Raw genomic sequence first — 7,329 nt, 5'->3', positions numbered from 1 at the left:
ATTTTTATTTTATTTACATTCTCAGAGAATACTTAGTAGCAGTAGAGCTCGTCGTGAAAAAGTTCGTCCAGAGAAAAACCACCATTCCTATTTCTGTCGCCAAGCGGTAATGTGAACATTACTGCGTTGCACTGCTTATTTTAATAAACCATACAGTAAGTCTTATAAGCTTTCGTATTAAGACAGAGTATTCAAATTATAGAAATCCGTGTCAAACGTTATACTCATTAGAAGGGAAAACTGTTAGCATTTTGAGTGCCTTAGGAATCCAATTTCATTGTAAATGGATGATAAATTTGGATCTTCCAATCTTTTTACGACATTAAGTGGCGGGGTGAACAAGTCATGCGCCTAGTGGTAAGCGCACTCGTACTCATAACAATGCCACTCAGAACTTTAAATGGCAAAGATCTGAGAGGCGCTGTTAATGCACCCGGCACCCTGACACAAAGTTGACAAGTGCCATGTGCCTATAATTTCACCAGTAACCTTACCCTTTGCACACATATCAGTGTAGTATTATATAAGTTGTTGTTTAAATGATTTTATGTTGTTTTTTGAGTTATTTCTGTCCTGGTTATATTAGTCTTTTTTTGTGTTTATTTTTATATAATGTGGCGTTGCAATAAATGGTTTCTATTTCTTTTATCTTCGCGGTAGAAATATGTAAGGTGGCAATACTTCCCTAGACGAACTCTTTCACAAGGAACTCTACTGCTACTGAAGAGTGATTTAGTGATGTACGAGTAATATTAAAAAGTCTTAATGCACGTACTGGGTCCGTGTTATGTCTATAATTAGTGCTCGCAAACGGCACTTGCCAAAGTGGTCACCATCCACACCACATTACAACAGGTTAGTGCGTTGCTTTATATGTGACAACAATTCTGGACAATCAACATTACAGTTAGCGGTCCCCGAAAACTGACATTAACTCTCTCGACGTAAATGGTGCGGCAAAAAGAAAACTACTTTGCTATCGAAGTCTCCTTTTTCTTCACGTGTCGACTCTGACGTTTATATTTGTGAAGACCAATACTCACACAGCATTATCAGTAGCGTTGTACAGGTCTACGCGCACGCAAGTGTAGGGGCACGCAGGAAAAGACAAAGGACGTGGCTTAGTCTGGGGAGAGACACCATAAATACATGCGCTCTCAGAGCTATAACCCCACAGTGCATGTTCTCCTTGCTACGGCCGACTTCGGTCCGCAGTCTATTTAGAGACTTACAAGTGAGCCAAGGTAGATTATATCCAGGATGGGGGTGGTCTGACAATCATTACATTCGAAGTTACTGTTGACAATTATTACATTCAAAGTTACTGTTGATAGTAGCAGTAGAAGCAAACTAGACGGGGAACGATGCTAGCAATTTCGACAAGACGCGCCGCAGGTACTCAAATTTAATTTAATTATTTAGAATGGATAGCCAATACAATACGTATACAGGGTATAGTTAAAAAGGTACAATCAAAATATAAAAACATTATACATATCGCACTTACAGGCTACCACAGCATGCCACTAGTAACAAGCGGGCTTTGTTATAACATATTATAAGGGTTACACTTTCTATATTTTTTTAAGGTATACATTTAATATATAACCTGCACGCCTTTGTTTAGTTCCTCGAACAGACATAATATTATTCGTACTTGAATGCAAAAATATAACTATTCTGTGCAGTAGTTTACTACAATAGGTACATAGTACTTCCTAGAAGGCACGTTGTTAAATTTAACTGAATAATTGAACGAAACTCTTTGAGTGGCGAGTGCAATGTCATTAAATATTCACGAATGGAGTCGAGTACACAATGTGGGACCTTGTTACACAAACTTTAACAAATGGTCCAAAAAGACTCCTTAGCCGATTTCAATAAAACTTAGCAAATACTTGTAATTCCAGTAAAAAACGGCGACAGCATTTTGAGGTCGGTTTCTTTAATAAAAAAGTTGTAATATCACATGAAGGTCATAAAAATATAAAAATAACACGAACTACATGAAACAATATTATGTGAAGTTTTATAACTCTCCTATTTAAGCACAAAAAAGTTATTGATTGATTTTGTTCTTAGAATTTTTAAATTCAATTCAAGATGCAGATGTGGCTTTATTACACGTAATGTTATTGTTTTATATTCATTGTGTTTTCTTTTTATTAATAAGCTACACGAAATGATTTTTCATTTTTCATTGAGCCATGTGTAACTGATAGTGATAAAAAGAACGGTTGCTCCTTAATTAATAGAATGAATTAATGAACAGAATGAACAACGTGATGCACCAAAATATGAATGCATTAAGATACGCGAAACTGCATGAGCGGACACATTAGTCATTTTTAAAGTTTCATGTACGTACAAATTATAACAACCTCAAAAGTTCTTATAATTGCATCTATTTGCCAAGTTTTATTGCAATCGGTTAACGGAAAGTGCGCGAAACCGGATTCATCACGTGGTAAGAGGTGGGATATTTTCTTTAAATTTAAATGCAACCAATGCCTCAGCATTGGTTGCACTCTCTTTCCAACAAAAAAAGAATCAACGAAATCGGTCCACAAATCTACTAATCGACTAATCGCTCAACATACACACAAAAAAACGTGACGGGAGGAATAACACTTGCGCCTAGTAGTAAGCAACATACCTACCCATAATTGGTGCAGTGCAACTCAGAGCACTAAATCGCAAGGATCTGAGGGGCACTGCGACTGCGCCCTTTAGAAGTTGGCAGGTCCCATGTCCAATTTCACCAATACAACCGCCTTTCAAAACCGAAACTCAATAATGCTCACATCGACTCATCCGAAGAACAGAGTCCGATGTGAATAGCGAAAAGAGAATAAGTTCTAAGTACATAGGCCTTAGTTTGAATAATGTCGTAATTCAAACGAAAGCCTATGTAAAGGTGTTTTGAGAATTTATATATGTTTTTTCTTTTCGGAAATATAAAATCAAACATCTGTCGATCTGACATCCACAGCGAAGAACGAACGAAATGTACTACGTCCTGAGAACAAGTAGTCTTGAACATAGATCTTTGTTCTACTGATGAGTCGACATTACCGCTTGGCGACAAACATAACTAGGTGGCAATACTTCCCTGGACGAACTCTTTCACAAGGAGCTCTACTGCTACTAGGATAATGGTTACAAGCGGTTGTAGACATTTGGAATTGCAAGGAAGTATCCTTAATATCACAACTACGTTAGGAGTCCTAAAACATAACAAAACCCCACAGAGTTGCGATCCAGAAGAGATATAAGAGGCCGTGGTATTTACCCGGGAGGATTTCAATAGACAGTTATCTAATTTTCCCATTTATCTATGGAAGATATTTGATTACGTAAAAAGGAAAATATATCTTTCTAGACGCGGGATGTGAAATGAAAAAACGTACTTCTTACGTTAACCAAATAATTGGTATTACACCGGAGAGAATGCTGCATCTAGTTGGTCCGACGGCTTCTGAAATCAAAGAATAAATTTCTTGTTTCATGTTCAATATTGAGACCCAGCGTTTTGTGTTCATTTCAATAATAATAATATTATTATTGGTCTAATTTGGTTTATATTCATAATTATTGGTTTATTGGTTGCAAGTGACAAATACAATCTCTTATTCGGATTCCGATGCGTCCGGATCGTTGAGATATCATAACGGGCAGGTCATATCTGAACTAAACTTCTCGAATGGAGACCAGAAACCAGAAGGTGTTTAGTGGAACAGCCCCTAACTAGACGGACGAATAACCTGGTAAGGGCAGCGGGTAACCGATGGATGCACGTCGCCTCGATCGGCTAGTCTGGAAATTTTTGGGGAAGGCCATATTCAGTAGTGGTCGCCTTCCGGCTGATCTTATGATGATAATGAGGTCATACCTATCTAGCAGGTATGAGTTGAAAATAAACTTGGTTATTTATTCGGATTGAACGCAAATTAGAGTCACCAATCTTAACAACGCAGAATCGGCTTGAGCTGGACAGGAAAAACTTTATGAGCGTGCAATAAGAGAGACAATCCGAGCCAACATTGTTTCAGACCGGCCTAATGGCATGTGGTGTGGTAATAAGTGTGGTGGCAGAAAAAATATTTAGCAGCACTGCGTGCGACCTGAATGGCGAGCGATTGTGAAGAGACAAATCGACGAACTTGATGAGCAGCGTAAAGCTGATCTTTGTTTATTAAAAATTGACGGGATGAACAAATCGTGCGCTTGGTGGTAAGCATCACACCTATCCATAACAGTTGCAGTGCCATTCATAGCTTTAAATCGCAAAGATTTTATGGGCACTGCCATTGCGCCTGTCACCCTGAGACAAATCCCGTGTGCCTGTAATTTCACTGGCATTCTTACTCTTCTAAACCGGAACGCAGTAATGCTCACATTACTGCTTAGCGGCAGAAATAGGTAAGGTGGCAATACTTCCCTGGACGAACACTTTCACAAGGAGCTCTCATGAACTAAAAACAAAACTCTCGTAAAAACAAAACTTGCTGCTAAATGTGACGAGATAAAGGTTCACCCTCCGCCATTAACTATGATTACGTTAGCGGTGTACTCATATTGTGCCCTCAGTGTGCACTAGGTTTCGCCACGAAAATTGGCTATATTAGTCATCTTTATTGGCGCATCAGTGCCAACCTTACTAGCAGTCGAAGTGATCGAAATGACTGAACATGGTCGGGTATAGATATATTTATTTATTAGGGTTACCAATATCTGTGCGCAATATTACTTATTATATCTTATCATATCACAATACAAGCGATGTAATTGCCACAAACACTTACAGGTAAACACAACATACATTAAAACCTAACTATGTTTAACTAAAATTTAAAATAAAATTAACACTTACACTTGTGAGAAATAACAATATGAAAAGAAATATATGCGTACCTACTCTACTTTTATGATTGAATTATTTGACTGAACTTAATAAATTTAAAAATTTTTTACGAGTGCTGAGAGGAGAGTCATGGTGAATATCAATAATGTCACTGTAATTATTTACTGTCCTACACAATCTTGCAATAGGCGAATTTGAGTCAGTTAAGTTTTTGCGAAATGAAACACTAAATGGAGTAATTTTGTTATGAGGAAACCTTAAGGGAACACGCAATTTGAATTTTTAAAGCAACTGAGGACAATCCACCTCGTGATGAAACATTTTTGATACAAATTACATGCCCAAGAAGGCATAGGTGGCTTCTTTATAACAGGCATAATACCAATACAACCATCTCATTCCTTTCCCTTAATCGTGAGGCTCCCTTTGGAACCCTCACGAGAATATCTACTCCCTGCTTCTGGAGAAAATCCAAAAGGCATTCCTAAGATTTTTGTATAAAAAAAAAATTATGGGTACTACCTATTTTTATACCCTACGAAATTCGTCCTTTGCGTCTTGGGGTTTAAATTCTTTAGAAGTAAGACTCAATTATGGTCTACTGACTTTTGCTGGTGGCATTTTGCGCGGAGATTCCAGAATTGCACTGAATTGGTTAAGTGGTTAAGTGATTCATTCATTCCGGGTCATTCGTCGCGCGCGCAGCTAGCGCGTCTTAGTAGCGGTCTAATTGAGGGTCTGAGGCGAGGAGACGCGCGGGGCACGTGAGTTGCCCTTTAAGGCTTTAAGTGGGTAGGTATGTAAGGACATTGTCGCAGGACACTGCTACTTGGCATCTCCGGTACAAGCCGGCGAGCTAGTAGAGGATGAGCAAGACAAGTTTCGGTCCCTCCGGGTGAAGTCCATGCAAACGGGCTGATCTGGAGTTAGTACCTGAATTAGATGGTCCCTGTGCGTGTTCACTCGCATAGGTTATAGTGCCCTTCCCTCATAACCAAGAGGTTGATAGACAAAATTAGATAAACAAAACTTATATAGAAAGATGTGGGACTACCCAGAATTTGTGACGCAACCTATGAGCCTGTTCGTCCCCCTGCTATATAATATTAATCTACGGCCACGCATTCATCATTTGCTGGCAGTGCCAGGCGGTGCGCACTTTGTCTCACAGTAAATCACCGCTTGTTCGCGCTCTGCACTGTCTTAATGCACTTCTCGTAGCTGCACCAGACTGTGATGTTTTTACAAGTGGATCGGCGGCTGTATGTGATGAATGTTTGAGGTTTTGTGGGACGATGGCTCAATGTCTGTCTTCTGTGAATTATTAATATAAAAAACTCTATTTATGAATTTCACAGTGCCTGGGTATTTTATAAAATAATGTAATTTTATGAAATAAATAAATAAAATACACTCCTGCCGAAAAACCTCACTGGCGATAGGTACAATTCAATTGGTACAATACAAAAAAAAATCGGTGTCTCATTATGAACAGCATACCTGACGCATTGCGTGTCCACGGCAAAAAAGCAAGATCTACTACAAAGACCGTTCGTGTGACAGTAAAACGCCGTATACATTGTTAATTTAAGTGACTTTTTTAATCCTTTAGTGAAAAAAAAATAGAAGTTTGTTTGTGGAGGGACAAATAAGTCGTGCGCCTGGTAGAGCGCGACACAGCTGTCCATAGTTGCAGTGCCAATCAGAGCTTTGAGTCACAGAGATCTAAGAGGCACTGGCACTGCACCCGTGCCCGTATTTTCACCAGCATCCTCGTTCAAAACCTACCCACATCACGCTTTTCGGTATTTCTGCCGAAGTGGTGACAGTACTTTCCTGCAGGAACTCTTTCTTAACCGCTCACGCGATTCATGCGTCTCTGGAAGCATACCACACCTAGAGGTGCCGGTGATGATTTTATACCGATTTATCGGATATCGAAGTTATAATAGGTAAAAGAACTAATACTAATTGCTATTTCGGTAACTACTCTAGCAAACCATAAAGTTTTTAATGCCTAGGTCTGTCATTTAAAAAAAATAAACAACTTCAAAAATACGTCACGACAATCGTGTGTGTTATTGTTTGGGCTAGTGATGTCGGTGTTTATTTATTGAAAACATACCGTAAGTTGCGTTTTTTAAGTTTACCCTGAATATAAATGTTTATAAACTATACTTTAAGGAGTAATTTCATGGTAACCATTAGAACCACTTAAACGGAATATTATCATATTTATCCGAGTACACCAAAAATTTCATTAGTGCTTTTTAAGTGCAGGATTTGCTGTATGTTACTGCATTTTATTTGAGATGTTTTTGTTGTAGTACGGAGGGTATTTATTTAGCAATGCAGAATAATAATTTTTATTTTTAAAAACTTGTATTTAAACTGAATCCTTTTCTAATTTGCGAAATCAAATAGCCGCCATTTTGCTGTAGGATGAGCGCATCGCGTGAGCGGAT

This window comes from Hyposmocoma kahamanoa, unplaced genomic scaffold (genome assembly GCF_003589595.1).
Source record: "Hyposmocoma kahamanoa isolate Upper Pololo Valley unplaced genomic scaffold, ASM358959v1 114, whole genome shotgun sequence".
Taxonomy (NCBI): Eukaryota; Metazoa; Arthropoda; class Insecta; order Lepidoptera; family Cosmopterigidae; genus Hyposmocoma; species Hyposmocoma kahamanoa.
This window is presented reverse-complemented; position numbering follows the sequence as displayed.